Consider the following 14,822-nt stretch of genomic DNA (forward strand, 5'->3'; position numbering starts at 1 on the left):
TTCCTCACTGGTGATGGGGGTACTTCTTAGACTGCCTACTCCTTTTTTAACCACCAGGCTAGAAACCAGATTATCTGAGGAATATGGGGTAGGAATATCGTGTAATGAGCTTTAGAAACTGATTGATGGGGTTTGAAATACTGGACGTGACTTACCTAACCGCGTCCTCATTTGTTAAGGGAAATTGGTTATAATACTTTGCCAAAGGGTTGGGTTGACTAAATGAAATAGTATATAACTAACACCTGGTCCAGTGGATGCCTGTAAGTAGCAACTTTTCCTATTCCATTGTTACAAATATGATTGGGTATTTCGTGGGGCCTGAGTAAAGCTCCATTCTTTACACGAACTTTGAAATATTTATTGTGACCGCCTTCCAGAGGTCTGTCTTGTTTATTAGTCCCTGACTCTTAGGATTCTTAGCCAGAGTCACCTGGAAAGAGATTCCCCTGTTATAAAAATTGATACTACTGTGAATATGACAAGAAGATTTAAGTAACCTGAGTGCTTTCTTTTCCTTATTATATGCTAGGGGATGCTTGCCGGGAAGTACCCCAAAAGAATGTATTGAATGTATTGAAAGGAATCACAAGTTTTTCATGGATAATCCACATTATATTTATGAATTGATAGTGTAGTGACTGTGATTGTTTGTAGATCCTGTGCTGTAATCTACTGAAGTCAGTATCTGATTACAAATAAATGTCTGAAGTATTTGTCTACAAGGGAAACTCAGAATGTCATGCACTCTCAAAGGGTCCAGTAGAGGTTCCAGGGAAAGGCCTTATTTGTTTTGACCTTCCTTTTTTAGTCTCCTGACAGGGTTTAGACACAGCTAGGCAAGCAGGAGCAGGTGTTTAGACTTACGGAAGACTTTTTGAACTATTTAGCAGAAACATCAGTTGTTTTTCTTCTGTAGCATTCCCCCCCCCAGTTCCATAAGGGAAGAGAGAAAAATAATATTTAAATGGTATAAGTAAGGAAATTAGCTTATTTTGTATTAAAAATGAATACTAATAGCTTTTGTATACATATGATACCAAAAGAATCTTTTCAAAACTTTTATTGTGAAAAGGAATATTGTGTCTTTTGCCAAGTTCTTCTCGTTAGTAAATATAAATACTATAACCATGTTCATATGTATTATTAAATTATGTCTGAACCATATATCTGAACAAAGACCTACTAATAAGTGGTCTAAAAGTTTTCCATGACCATTGGGTTTCCCACAGAATTTCTAAGTCTGCTAGATTTATTTTTTAAGTTAGTGTTTTAAGTTTAGTTTTGCTATTTATTAAAAAATAGAAAACTTAGAAAAACAGATAAGTGACAGTTCATTTCTCCCCCGCCCCCTTTTTACTTCCAAGCCATTACCTAGTTTCTGAATGTGGCATTGCGATCTTTATTTATTTTACTGTTCTGAACTAAGGCTTTTGAGATAAGTCCCTAGTGTTGAGGAAATCCTGAATCCTGGGGTGGGGTGGGGGGCTTCAGAAGTATGGTGATGGGCTGTGAAATAGTGTTGTCATGACTTATCAGTGGCTAGTAAATGGGGTAGTTGCCCTCTGGCACCATTTTGAGTGAAGGCAGCTTAATTGCATTCCCTCCGTTTAGATAAGCATTTGGGATCTACCGTCAAATGTGTGAATGCTGTGCTTAAAGTATTTTTATTATATAAGATTTGATTTTTTAAGTGATTTCTCTTTCGAAGTTCTACTTTACATCAGAAGTTATTTGGACAGTGTCTTTCACTGTATGTGTATGTGGAGAAACATCACTTACAAATGTATGTAAATCCAGTGACTGTAAAATATCAGGAATTTTGCAAATACATGATTGACAGTTGGTGGTTTGCTCCCATGTGTTACCCCTCCCCCCCCAAAAAAGAATCCTGTGAAAAAAATTAAACCTTTTAAGAATTTGGAATTTTTTAGTTGTGTTATTTTTATTTGAAGAAAACTCTTTCCCTGTTGAATGAAGATTCTAGTTTCTGGGCATATTACATTCATGCTTCCAGCCTCTTTGCTTTCTGCAGCATAAACAATAAACACTTAAACCACTAAGCATTTACCAGGATACTCATGGAGGAAGGCTGCAGCTATTTGAGCTAATTTTTGCATGCTTTGTCAATTCAGATTTTCTACTAGGTTGAAAATCCACTTTGGTTTTCAGTGGTGATGGGTTCTATCCTCTGATGATTCAACCTTTTCGGATTTTTGAAAGAGGGGAGTTTTAACCTTAGCAGTTATGTAGTGCTTTAAAATTCAGAACAACAGTTTGACTCTTTGACTCTTAAAATGATAATGTGTTTTGTTTTTGTGGAATGGGAGGGCCAAATGGATAACTTCTGTGCCATTGCAGCAGCCGTCAAAATCAAAGGAAATGCTGGAAGGGACCTCAAGCCATTGATTTCAAATTCTCATTTTCAAAGAAAATCAAAGCCCTGAAATAACCAAGTTTGCTTCAAGGTCATTCATTTTGTTACTTTGTTTCCTCATTCCAAGTGAGGGCTTTCCCTCCTGTGCAATTACATACATGGTGGCTTTTATATTTATAATCCCCCTTTTTTTTTTTTTTTTGCGGTATGTGGGCCTCTCACTGCTGTGGCCTCTCCCGTTGTGGAGCGCAGGCTCAGCGGCCATGGCTCACGGGCCCAGCCGCTCCGCGGCATGTGGGATCTTCCCAGACCGGGGCATGAACCTGTGTCCCCTGCATCGGCAGGCGGACTCTCAACCACTGCGCCACCAGGGAAGCCCTATAATCCCTTTTGATTTCTTTCTTTTCCCAAATAAAAACTGTTGTTAAACTATGCCAGTGGCATTAAGGGAACTTGGATAATAGTTACTAAAACATTTTGTGTATGTGTTATTTTAGTAATTTCATTGTGGAGGGAGTTTCGAACCTTTGCTGATGTCAGGCTGTTTTTTTCTAATCATTTGATTAGCATCATATAAGCATGTGAAATCTTGGTCCTTTACAACTAAAGATGGAGTGTACTTCTTTTTCATTCAGTTTTCAAATAATGAAAATTTTGACTTCTTTATTTTTTAACTTAAGGAAATAAATCATTTTTGGACTTTTTCTTAAGGAAAAATTTTGAACTCTGGAAGAAAAACACATATCAAACACATTTTGATTTGCCCTATGATTTTTGAACAGTACTTTTATGTACCAAGTACTGTGTTAAGCACTTAACATAAACTAAGTTTATGAGGTGCTGTGAGGTTATGTAACCTGCCCAAGATTTCAAGCCTAAGTGAGAGATGGGTTTCAAACCTTGAAGGTGGAGGTAAAGGGTGGGGAGAGCAGATAACTGAGCAGGGAGAGCTCAGTTATCTCCACAGCATTGTTATTTCCCTTAACACCTTACCCTACCCCCAGCCAGTGCAAAACTGAACTTCCTTGTCATATCTGTGCCACTAGAGACTTGCTTTTTTGAAGGCCAAGGCTTTATGAAGAAATCACAGTTGTGCTCCACCCCTTAGTCCCATTCCTCCCGTCCTTGTCTTGCCAAGTTTGGCAAATGTCAAAGCGTACCCACTCACCTAATCCTTCCTTGAATTGTCGGTTGCTTCCTCCATCCCCATCTTGGGGATTTCCCCTATTTCCTGCTGTGCTCAGTTACGCATTTTAAAAGATCTTGTTATATTTCTTCTGCATTCTCAGGTGTTTTGTTGCAGGAAGATTTCAGGTGATCTGTCTCTAGAATTGCTTGATATAGAAATTGGCCACTCCCTTTTAATCTTTTTTTAAAGATTTATTATTTATTTAATTTCTTTCTGGCTGTGTCAGGTCTTAGTTGCGGCATGTGGGATCTTTCTTTGCGGCGCACTGGCTTCTCTCTAGTTGTGGCGTGCAGATTTTCTCTCTCTTAGTTGTGGTGGGCGGGCTTAGTTGCCCTGTGGCATGTGGGACTTTACTTCCCTGACCAGGGGTTGAACCTGCGTCGCCTGCATGGTAAGGCAGATTCTTTACCACTGGACCACCAGGGAAATACCCCCCTTTAATCTTTAAATCAAGAGAGGATTAGGGGCACAGCACTGTGCTATCTAATGAATTATTCCTACAGATGTAGAAAAGATAAATATTTATTGATTTAATCAGATGAGTGAAAGTTTAGTGAGCATTCCCTGACATATTGACATACTTGGGCCAGCTGATTTTCTATCCTTTAGCAAATCTCACTTGGGTTCTATTGGCGTAATTAAGTGGTGTTGATAAACCATCTCTATTTTCTTTCCCCCTGAAGCCTGACACCCAGTGGTCAGGCTTTGAAACCAGAACACTTCCTTGCCAGGATTAACTAAGAAAAGAGGAGGCTATTCTTAGCCTCCTGCCTCACACTTTGATCTTGAGGGTGCAAGAGGTGGGTGAAATACTGAGCCAGGGGCCAGACCCAGAGGGCCACACAATGCTTGAGATGCATTTAAGCTATCCCTTCACAGGGGACTTGCCTTGAGGAGATGGGGATTTAAGCCGCTTCCTTCCTCAGTGTCCTTGTTATTTGACTGCTGAGCCTTTGTTCATTCCCTCCTCTTTTGGAGAGGGATAAAGTGAAGTCTCATCTTTCACCCAGGGGTCAGACACTGAAGTCAGACCTTAAGGCAAAAATCATTATATAGTCCAAATTAAATCTCCCCAAGAAGGTGCTGTATTACAGATGCATGCTGAGCTATTTCAAGAAAAAAAAAAATGGCCAGTTTTTCCTTCAGTATTGAAAGATCACAGTTTTTAAGCTGAGAATTGATATAGTTGGCCTTCATTCAGAGGCCATTTACTAGAGAATATCAATGAAAATGAGAATCCCACTCATTACCGAAGACGTACTTCAAGAGGCAGACATGTCTTGAGGAAAGAGCAAGTTCAACGCTTCGTAAGCCGGAGGCACTTTCACTCAGAATAGTGGGCAGAGTTGCCCAAACTGTTTACATTGGGTTTTCTCTGTTTTTGTTCGTGTTTGCTGACTCCTCATAATTGAATTATCACATATAATTAATTAATTGCTACTTTGGATATTTTGAGAATTGGGCAATCATTGTGACAAATGCTTTGTAAACTGTAAGATCCCTGTGGTGGTCATCAGTGTGATTCTCCAAATATTTCTGGTTCCAGGCAGGTGGTAGTTTTTTTCATCTCCCTTGAAGTTAGGTATGGCCACGTGACTCGCTCACTTTAGGCCAGTGTAGAAGTGAGACTGTAAGCTTTAAGAGCATAGTCAGTGTGTGATTCCCATTGACCGATCTCCCTCTGCCATGGCCCTGTCCCAGAGTGAGGCCACACAAAGCAAAGTTCCCAGCTGACCCCAGATGGAAATGAGCAAGAAATAAACCCACGTTTGTAGAAGCCACTGGGGTATGGGGACTCTTTGTTGCTACAATATATTTAGCTCATCCTGACTCAGGTAACATACAACACTTACAGGTCTTATGTGAGATTGTGCTATTTGATGCACAAGCCTAATCCAATCAACAAGGCTTATGGTGAAGGTACAGTTGTGATTGTATTTAAAACAAACTTCGGAACTCTTAACAGAAAAAGCTAGCTCCAGGATCCTCCAAGGATATGTTTGAGTCATGCCTTATGTCCAATAACCAAGCATGAGCATTCATGGGAAAGGTGGAGAACTGATATTTGGTGAGGCCCCTCTCTCTTCCTGCCGCTGTGCTAGACTGATTTGCGCAGATGAACACATTCTGTCCTAACAGCAACACCGGGAAGAACCCTGGGTATTATTCCTACTGCTCAATATAGAAAGTAAGGCTGAGAGATACTAAATGGCCCAGGTCACACAGCTAGCTAATAAGCAGGTGAGAAAATTGTTTTTGAGAGCGCAGAATGCAACTTTAATATACAGTGACAATCTCAGCTTAAACCTAGAAATTGGCGAGGAGTACCTACTTGCTGAAGTCTAGTTGCACAGCTTAAGGATTAATTACTCTTATTCTGGATTTAAAAGGGAAAATGTAAGTCTCTCCACTGCACTTTGACCTTCCTCACTGACTGACCTTGCAAAAAGTCACCCTGATGTAAACTTCTACATAACAAAACCCTAAGGGTCACCCTTGCAATTTGGGACTCCTGTATGGGTGGGAATGTTGGCTGGACTCTCTTTACCAGAGCTCTCTCTTATTGCTTGATTCATTTTCCTCATTTATATTACTGTATCTTTCCTTAAAAAAGAAAAACAACAACAAAACCCAGCAACCTAAAATGATGCTATCAGAATGCTATACCTTTCAAATTCAGATTTTTAAAAAATTGCAAAGCCAAATATATTCATTTGTATTTATATAAAGTAGTGTGAATAACTAAGAGCCAGGTTTAATTGCTTGAGAATATTGCCACGTACCACACATTATGAAGCTTTTTTATGTTAGTTTGTTATATAGCTGTATTAAGGCACCTTGGTGCATTTCTGTGCATGGACGTGGAATGGGCACCATGAGCAGCTGGTCAGTTTTTAATAGGGGGCTGCCTTGTAATACGGTTAAGCCAGTGGTTCTCAACCCAGCCCCACCTTAGACCAATGAAATCAAAATCTCTAAGATTGGGCCCACACATCAGGTTTGTTTTTTTTTTTCCCCCCAAAACTCCCCATTTGGTTCTAATGTGAATTCAGGGTTTAGATACCTTGGGTTAAAATCATGGGCTCTTCTTGGTCAGGCAGTCTTGGATTCAAATCCTGAGTTGACAGAGGACGTTACTTTAAGCTTTGCCATCTATAAAATGAGGATAGTTTAGTATTTACTTCACACGTTTGTATTAAGTATAAAATTATATAGTATATGTAAAAGGGCATAGTCCCTTCCCAGGATCAAGTACCCAGTAGATTATTACTGTGATTAATTTTTAAATGACTGGGAACTTTGGGTCAGGTTGAAGCAGGAAAGAAGGTCTCCATTTGCAAAGAAGCAAACCCAACTTGACAGTTTGAGAAGCGACTTGCCCAAGTTCTCACGACTAGGCCTAGGGTCCTGTTCCCTCCTCCAAAGCTGATTTTCTTATCTTTATGCCATCTCCCCTTTAAATTTCAGCTTCTTAGTTACACCAGGTAGCCTTCCCTTCAATTACCGACAGCAAGGAGCTGGACGCCTTTAGGAAGGGAATGTGCACAGCAGGCTGCTCAGCCCCTCGCAGGTAGGTCTCCAGCAGCGCTCAAGTCTGCTTTTACTTCTTAGAATGTTCTCTTGGATGGCATGGCTCAGGGCATGAGAAAGCGAACGGGCTTTTCTAATAAATGGTCGTCTGGGCCCTGGGTCTCAGGGAGACGTTTTGAAGTGGTGGTGAAAGTTGGGACGTTTGGCGTCACTCTTCTGAGGCCCTGCCACAAACACTTTGAGCTGTGTTACTTCACATCTATGCGGTGGTGATGATTCCTCGTAGGGTTGTGGGGAGGGCTGAATGAACTGCTTCTGCCACTTCCTAGTTCTGTGGCCTTGCAATAATTACTGAACCTTTGATACCCTCAATATTCTCATCTGTCATATGGGATCATGGTACGAGGTACTTGGGATAAATAAGGTTATGTACGTGAGGTGTTCAGCATACGCCTGCTCTGTGCTCAGCATCTAAGCAATGGTAGCTGTTGGACCTTGTTACCAGAAATTGCCAATTTCCCTCATCCCTCTACGTCGGATGTCATGAGGCGATATTACGTCCTAAGTCGGCTCTCTTCTGAGGCCTGTTGGACAGTGGCCACAGTCACGTCCAACCCATCTCCCCTTGATAAGCTTTTCTAACTTTTTTCCCAGCTTGCTTCCCATTTGTGGATCCTGTTGGTCTGCAGTTTCCCTTCTCTTTGCCTTCCCTTCTGGCTACTTCCTTATCGTTAGTGTCTCCATAGAGTGGGCAAGGAAGAGAAAGGATAAGACACTGTTAGTAGGAAGTCTGGGAAGAAGGCAACATTGGATTATAGGAGGACACATGTTTGCGATACCATTCCCACCCCTGATACTAAGAAGCCTTCACATTTGAAGAGCCATTTATAATTCACAAGGCACTTGCAGGTATATTGTCTCTAAGATGAATATTGCCCCATTTTTACAGTCAAAACTGAGGAGCAAACAGGAAAAGTGACTTCCCAGGGCTCTCTTAGCTAGTGAGGACTCAAGCCTAGATCTTCTTACCACCTTCTTTGTTTTTTTAACCTCTGGCACAGAGGGTTAAGTTAATCAGGCCCTTAGTGTATGGCATGTTACCGTCATTTGTACAGATAAGCTTCCCCTGACAATGCTTAAACGAATGGGTTACTGTGTTCCAATAAAACGTTATTTACAAAAACAAAGGGCAGATTTGACCTGAGAGCCATAGTTTGCTGATTTATTTATGTCTGTGTTGGGTCTTCGTTGCTGAGCGCGGGCTTTCTCTAGTTGTGGAGAGCAGGGACTACTCTTCGTTGCGGTGCACGGGCTTCTCATCGTGGTGGCTTCTTTTGTTGGCGGAGCACAGGCTCTAGGCGCACGGGCTTCAGTAGTTGTGGCACGCGGGCTCAGTAGTTGTGGGTCACCGGCTCTAGAGCGCGGGCTCAGCAGTTGTGGCGCAAGGGCTTAGTTGCTCCGCGGCAAGTGGGATCTTCCCGGACCAGGGCTCGAACCCGTGTCCCCTGCATTGGTAGGCGGATTCTTAACCACTGCACCACCAGGGAAGTCCCATTTCCTAGTTTATATGTGTCTTTCCAAATGAGGACTTTTGTCTTGTGGGACAGTATTTTGAATTGACTTTTCACAGAGAATTTGTTTCTTACTTTGTTCCTCCTTCGACTTGATGCCTTTAAGGTCCATTATTGCCGTGGGTACATCAAACCTGTTGCTTCTGACTACGCCATAGTGCTCCGTGGGTTGCAAGCCCCACGGTTTACCCACCCACGCTCCCAGTGACAGACACACAAGTTGCCCCCAGCTCTGCACTGCCGTAAACGAAGCTGCGTGGAACACTTCCTTGTACTCGCCCTGTGCACCTGTGTGCGGACCTCTGTGCTGGGCACCAGGTCAGAGCAGGGCCGTGCTGCTCTCAGCATGGCCGCACAGGCTCCGCTCCCCCCACGCCTCTGCCAGCTGGTGGCATTCCACTTTCTCATCTTCGCCATCTTCATATCTCATTATTTCAAGTTGCGTTTCTCTGATTACTCATGAGTTAGAACATGTCTTCATGTGCAAATAGATCTTAAATTTTCTAATTCAAAAGCCAGGTTTTCCCTTAAACCTCAGCTGGTCCTTCTCTAAAATCCCATTCAGACTTTTTAATGGGATTTTTCAAACTTGTACAAAAGTATAGATGTTTTGTAATGAACTCCCATGTATACATTTCCCTGCATCAACAGTTAACATTTTGCCATCCTTTTCAGGGGTCCCAGCATTATGACCGTTGGCTGTACACCAGTAGGCTGAATAATGACCCACCCCCACAAGTCATTCATGTCCTAATCCCTGGAACCTGTGAATAGATTACCTTACGTTCCAATAGGGACTTGGCAGATGTGATTAATTTAAGGATTTTGAGAAGAGCACGTTATCCTGGATTATTTGGTGGGTCCACTATAATCATAAGGGTCCTTATAAGAAGGAGGCAGGACGCTCACAGAGTAGGAGATTTGATGACTGAGGCAGAGAGAGTTTGGACTGATTTGAGGAAAGAGCCAAAGAATGCAGGTGGCTTCTGGAAGCTAGAGGAGTCAGAGAAACAGGTTCTCCCTTAGAGCCTACAGAAGGAATACAGATCTGTTGACACCTTGATGTTAGCCTGCAAGACCCATTTTGGACTTCTGACTTCTAGAATTGTAAACTAATAAATGTGTTTTATTTTACTAATTTTGTAGTAATTTGTTACAGCAGCAATAGGAAGCTAATGCAACCTGCATCACATGCTTTATGTAAAAGCTATAAACCAGTATGGTAATGTCTTCTTGTTCGTTCTTTCTAAAATGCCCTTCCCCCCAGTTACCTGCCTGGGTTCCTCCACCTTCATCACCTTCCTTGGTCTCTCTCTATTCATATGCCACCTGCTCAGAGAGGCCTTTTTCAAGTAACACACTCCTATCCCTGTATCTCCCCTTACCTTGCTTTCTTTTTCTTCATAGCATCAAATTACCTGACAGTATATACATGTACGTATATATTTTTATTTATATGTGAAAGCAGAAGCTTGTTTCGTTCACTTTACCTGGCACAAAGTAGGGATTCCATAAATATTTGTTGAATGAAAGAAAGAAGGAAAGATCTTCCTTGTGATATGAATCCTCTCGCTCGAGGGCTTCCTAAATGACATTCCCCCCTCACCTGTATTCTTAGTGTAGTTTGTGGATTTCTTCCTTGAATCTTTCATTAAAATGCAGGCGCTCTGCTTAAATCAAGGAATGCTTCAAACACACTGTGGGTTGCCAACAAGAAATAGGCATTAATTCTACTTTGCAAATGAGAAAGAAGTACCTGTCCAAGGCCAGCAGCTTTTTAAAACCATAACTGTGGGGATTTGGGCCACTGTGCTGGGCAGAGGACAAAGGTGAATCCAATGTCTCTGATCAAATGGCTCACCTGGGCTTCTCTGGAGGAGCAGATTTGTTTCATCCTAATTCAGCATCAGAGATCAGCAGAGTTGGGAGGGAACTGGGGAGACGGTCTGGATTCACTCCCTGCCTTTGCCATGTTGACTCCTGAAACGTTCCCTGGGCGCTAACATTACAAAAATAGTACCCCATTCCCCAACATCCCTTCACCCACTCCCCGCTGGCCCCAAACTGCCCAGGCTTCAGTAAGACACTTGACAGGTTTTATGATACAGTTGGGGACAAGAATCCTGGTTGTCCTGGCTTAGTGCAGAGGCAGTCAGGCAGAATGGTGACTGTCGCAGACCTGTGGGACTAGCACTTGTGCCTGGTTGCCCAGGCTTTTCCTGATTTTCCAGCAGTGAGGTAATGGCCCCAAGAGCAGCCTGGAGCCAGTATCGGGCAGAAAGTTTGCGGATGAATACCTTCTTCTCTCCTCAGCTGGGATGATTCTCGAGCATGTTGCACACTGGATAGAGCTCCGTGCCCTTGCAGTAATGAGCTTGATGGTGCCCTTTTTACTGGCTTCCTTCTCTTCCCTGACCCCGCTTTCCTACCCGTATTTCCAGAGCTCATCTCCCAAATAAAATACACACACTGCATTGTCGTCTCAGCGTCTGCTTCTGGGGTCTACCACTTCTGTTCCTTTCTGCCTAAGTGCTACTCATCTTTTAGCTGCATCTTCCCTGTCCTCCAAGACCCATCCTTACCTTCTCAGGCCACTCCAGTGCACTCCTTCCTCAGCAGTGAGTATCCCTCCTTGCATTTGGCACATACTGCCTTGAGGCAGTTCTAATATTATCCAACTTTTGATGGAGTTGGGGTGGGTAGGGTGGGCATATCTCTCCCAGTGAGACTGTAAGTTCCTGGTAGGCGGGGACACTGTCTTAAACTGGATAATCGCCCTTTGAGCATATAGTTTTGGACCAGATACCTAATAATTTCTCAACAAATACTCATTCAATGATCAAAGTATCCAGAAAAGAGGATTGCGATTAGAAAATTTTCAATTAGAAAAAATTTGGTTGTAGACGACAGAACACCCAACTCAAATAGGGTTAAGTAAAACTGGGACCGTATTGGTTTGTACAGTGGAAGAGTCGAGGGGTACATTGGCTTTAGGCAGCGCTCGATCCAAAGCTCAGACAATGGCTGTGGGACTCAGTCTCTCCCCTCCTTTTGCCTCTGCTTTCCTCTCTGTGCTGGCTTTTTCAGGCTCCTCTTGGGGACACCACCAGCTAACTCATCCACTTCATTAGCAGCTCTCTCAACTGAAAAGACAGTGGCTCTTCTTGGGAGCCCCGGTCTCAGGATGCATCAGCTGGGATCCATGCCCACTCCTGAGCCAATCACTCTGGCCAGGGAGATGGAACCCTGCCGACTGTCTGGACAGGGCTGGTAGTAGAGCATGGGGCGGGGGTAGTCGTGCCCTACATGACTCATGTGGCCTCTGAGAGTAAGTACTGCTGTCTCAGACCCTGCAGCCAGACACTGCGACTAGGCAACTGAGCTCGCAGTGCCTGTTTCCTTGTCTGCAAAATGGGAATGATAACAGTAGTATCTAGAACAAAGCAGAGGATTAACAGAGTTAACACACAGTGTACTTAGAACATTGCTTGATCCGTGGAAAGCACTCGATAAATGTTTGCCATTATTGCACAGCTGAATGCATATTTTTGATACCGCAGAAGCTCTCCTTTCCAATAAGCTTGGAACCAGTTGGTTGGTTGATAACATGATGGATATTTAAAAACGTTATACCCCTTCAATGTTTTACCTTAAAACATACGTAGATCTGAGACCACCTGGCCGGGCTGACCCCAGGGGGAAGGCAAATGAGGCACTTCGGGCACAAAATAAAAGGAGGCACTCACTGTGGGGTGCCGACCCTGTATGCGCATGGTGCTGGGGGCAAGTCCTCCCGAAATTCTGCACCCTGGGTTCCTCTCTTGCCTCAGCAGCTTCCTACTTTGCTATCTAGGTCTGATTAGAGTTTCTTGTTTGTTGTCTGCACAAGCCATACGCTGAAGTAATATGTCATCTCTAACCTCTGCTTTCGGCTTCTTTAAAGGCTGGGAAGAACTTTAATACACCTGCAAAGCAGAATCCTGGATTCTTACCAATGCTCCCAACACTGTCTGGTCATCTGGCCCACACCAGATTCAACAGCAATTTTCTTTTAGCAACTTGCATCCACTCAGTCATGGCAAAACATTTCACTTGGTTTTCATAGGAACAAGGACTTCTTTTTCCCACAGGTTTCCTAATACGTGATTAAACTATGAAATCAAAGACGTATAACTGGAATAGAAGGTCCCTGAGAGCAGGCCTTCTCTGTCTTATTCACCAGAGCTTAGAACAGTGCCCACACATCACAGGTGCTCAAATGTCTGTGGTACGAATGAATTAAACTGGCAGCCACAGGTTTGGGGAACAAAAGATTGATTCAGTTTGTGGGAATATGTGGGCGAACTCAAGTGGAGCAAACCAGCTCTGAGCATTTCATGGGCTGTGGGCGTCATCAGCGCGCTTTACAGAGGGACTGGGCGGCCTCGGTCAATCCAGCAAGTTAGTAAAGAAATGGTCAAACAAGAAAGCAGATACCACATTATATGTAAATACATAGGGGAAGGGGCCAGAAACATCTGCTTGTTTCTTATAGTAGGCAGGTATTTCCCTGTGCTGACTTCTTTTTCCTCCTGTCCTTCCAGCTCTTCCCCCTCTGCAGCATCCCCTCCTCCTTTCACAGCTTCTGCTTTTGAGGGTTAATAGTGTATCAGCCACTATGAGAGATATCTATTATTTCATTTAATCCCCAGTAACTCTATGGAAGTAAGTAATAGTATTTCCATTCGGAAAGGTTAAGTCCCTAGCCCACAATCACATGGTCAATAATGTAGTAAGGACTGGGTGATTCCACAGGTCTTAACCACTCTTAACCGCTTAATTATGCATACAGTTCTTCCATCCATCTTTCCTTCCATCCATCCATCCATCCATCCATCCTTCCCAGCAGTGGTGCTTGTCTGTCCTGCCCAACCATAGCACTTAGGCTCTTGGTATATGCAAGAGAAGCTTACAGACTCATGATGGAAACAGGTACAAGCCATTACAATGCAAACTGTTAAGTAAGAAAGCAAAGGAAATAAGCTAGTGGGGAGGGAGAATCAAGGAAGATCATATTTCTCAATCACATAGGTGGTACCTGATAAATATTAATTGTTGATTCATTTTGCTCTGTTTGCTCCCCAGGAAAAGCATCTGCTCTCATGATGAAATAAGCATGTGGGTAAACGTGGTTTATAAACTCCAAAGCACTTACAAAAATGTAAGGAAATGTGCCTGAGGTTACCTGACAGGTGACACACCTGAAGCAATGCCTACCTGTAGTAGATGCTACGTCCATGGGTGCTGTTATTAAAGACAAACGTCAGGGCACAGTCGGTGTGCTAGCTTTGGTAATTTAAAAGAAAAAAAATCTTTAACATTGTGAAAATATTCCCTCCCTCCATTTTCCTATTTCATTGCATAGCAGTGATAAAGCTGAAGGCAGAGGGAGTGCGTGTTTTCACGAAGATTCTCCAATTGCCTACAACTTTTATTTTTATTTTAGGCCAGAATCTGAGGTGTATTCCCTTGCACCCACACAAACTCACCATTCATTCTGCTTTTCTCCCACCTATTTTATCCCTAGCATATTTCGTGGATTCTTCCCCTAAAGAGTTTTCTAATCATTAAAGATTTTGGAGACAGACAACACAGTGTTCCTATGTGACTTTGGGTGAATTTTTTAATTCACCCAAGGACAAAACTTATTGTCACATATTTATCATTAAATATCTACCTCATGGAGGCTCTAGTGAAAATGACAGGAGATAACATACAAAGCACCTACTTTGGCACCTGTCATATAGTAGTAGCTCAATAAAATTGTGTTCCAGTTATCTATTGCTTTTTAACAAATGACCTCAAATTTAGTGGCTTAAAACAACCATCTTACCATATATTCCGTGCATGGAGCGTCAGGTTATTTGGGAAGGACTTGGCTGGGTGGCGTCGGCTAGTCCATGGCTGAGATGGCATGATTGGGGCCGGCAGATCCACTTCCAGGATGGCTCGCTCACACCGCTGGGGCTCAGCTGGAGTTCCACGTGGCTGCGTGGTCTTCCTTACAGAAGAGGGGCTAGGTTCCAAGAATGTGTCCCAAGAGACTGACAGAAGCTGCAGTGATCTAGCCTCAGAGGTCCCAGAACATTCTTGCTGCTGCATTTTCTTGGTCAGG

At 43.0% G+C, this 14,822-nt stretch overlaps 1 long non-coding RNA gene across 1 annotated transcript; it reads left to right on the forward strand.

Moving 5' to 3' along the window:
- Nucleotides 1–3,907: 3,907 nt before the first annotated feature.
- Nucleotides 3,908–9,898, forward strand: LOC113618899 (uncharacterized). Its single transcript, XR_003432184.1, has 2 exons — nt 3,908–7,137; nt 9,344–9,898. It is a non-coding gene; the product is annotated as an uncharacterized LOC113618899 (long non-coding RNA).
- The last annotated feature ends 4,924 nt before the right edge of the window (nt 9,899–14,822 follow it).

This window comes from Aethalodelphis obliquidens, unplaced genomic scaffold, assembly GCF_003676395.1.
Source record: "Aethalodelphis obliquidens isolate GAN/ISIS:26980383/991018 unplaced genomic scaffold, ASM367639v1 scaffold6, whole genome shotgun sequence".
NCBI classification, from domain to species: domain Eukaryota; kingdom Metazoa; phylum Chordata; class Mammalia; order Artiodactyla; family Delphinidae; genus Aethalodelphis; species Aethalodelphis obliquidens.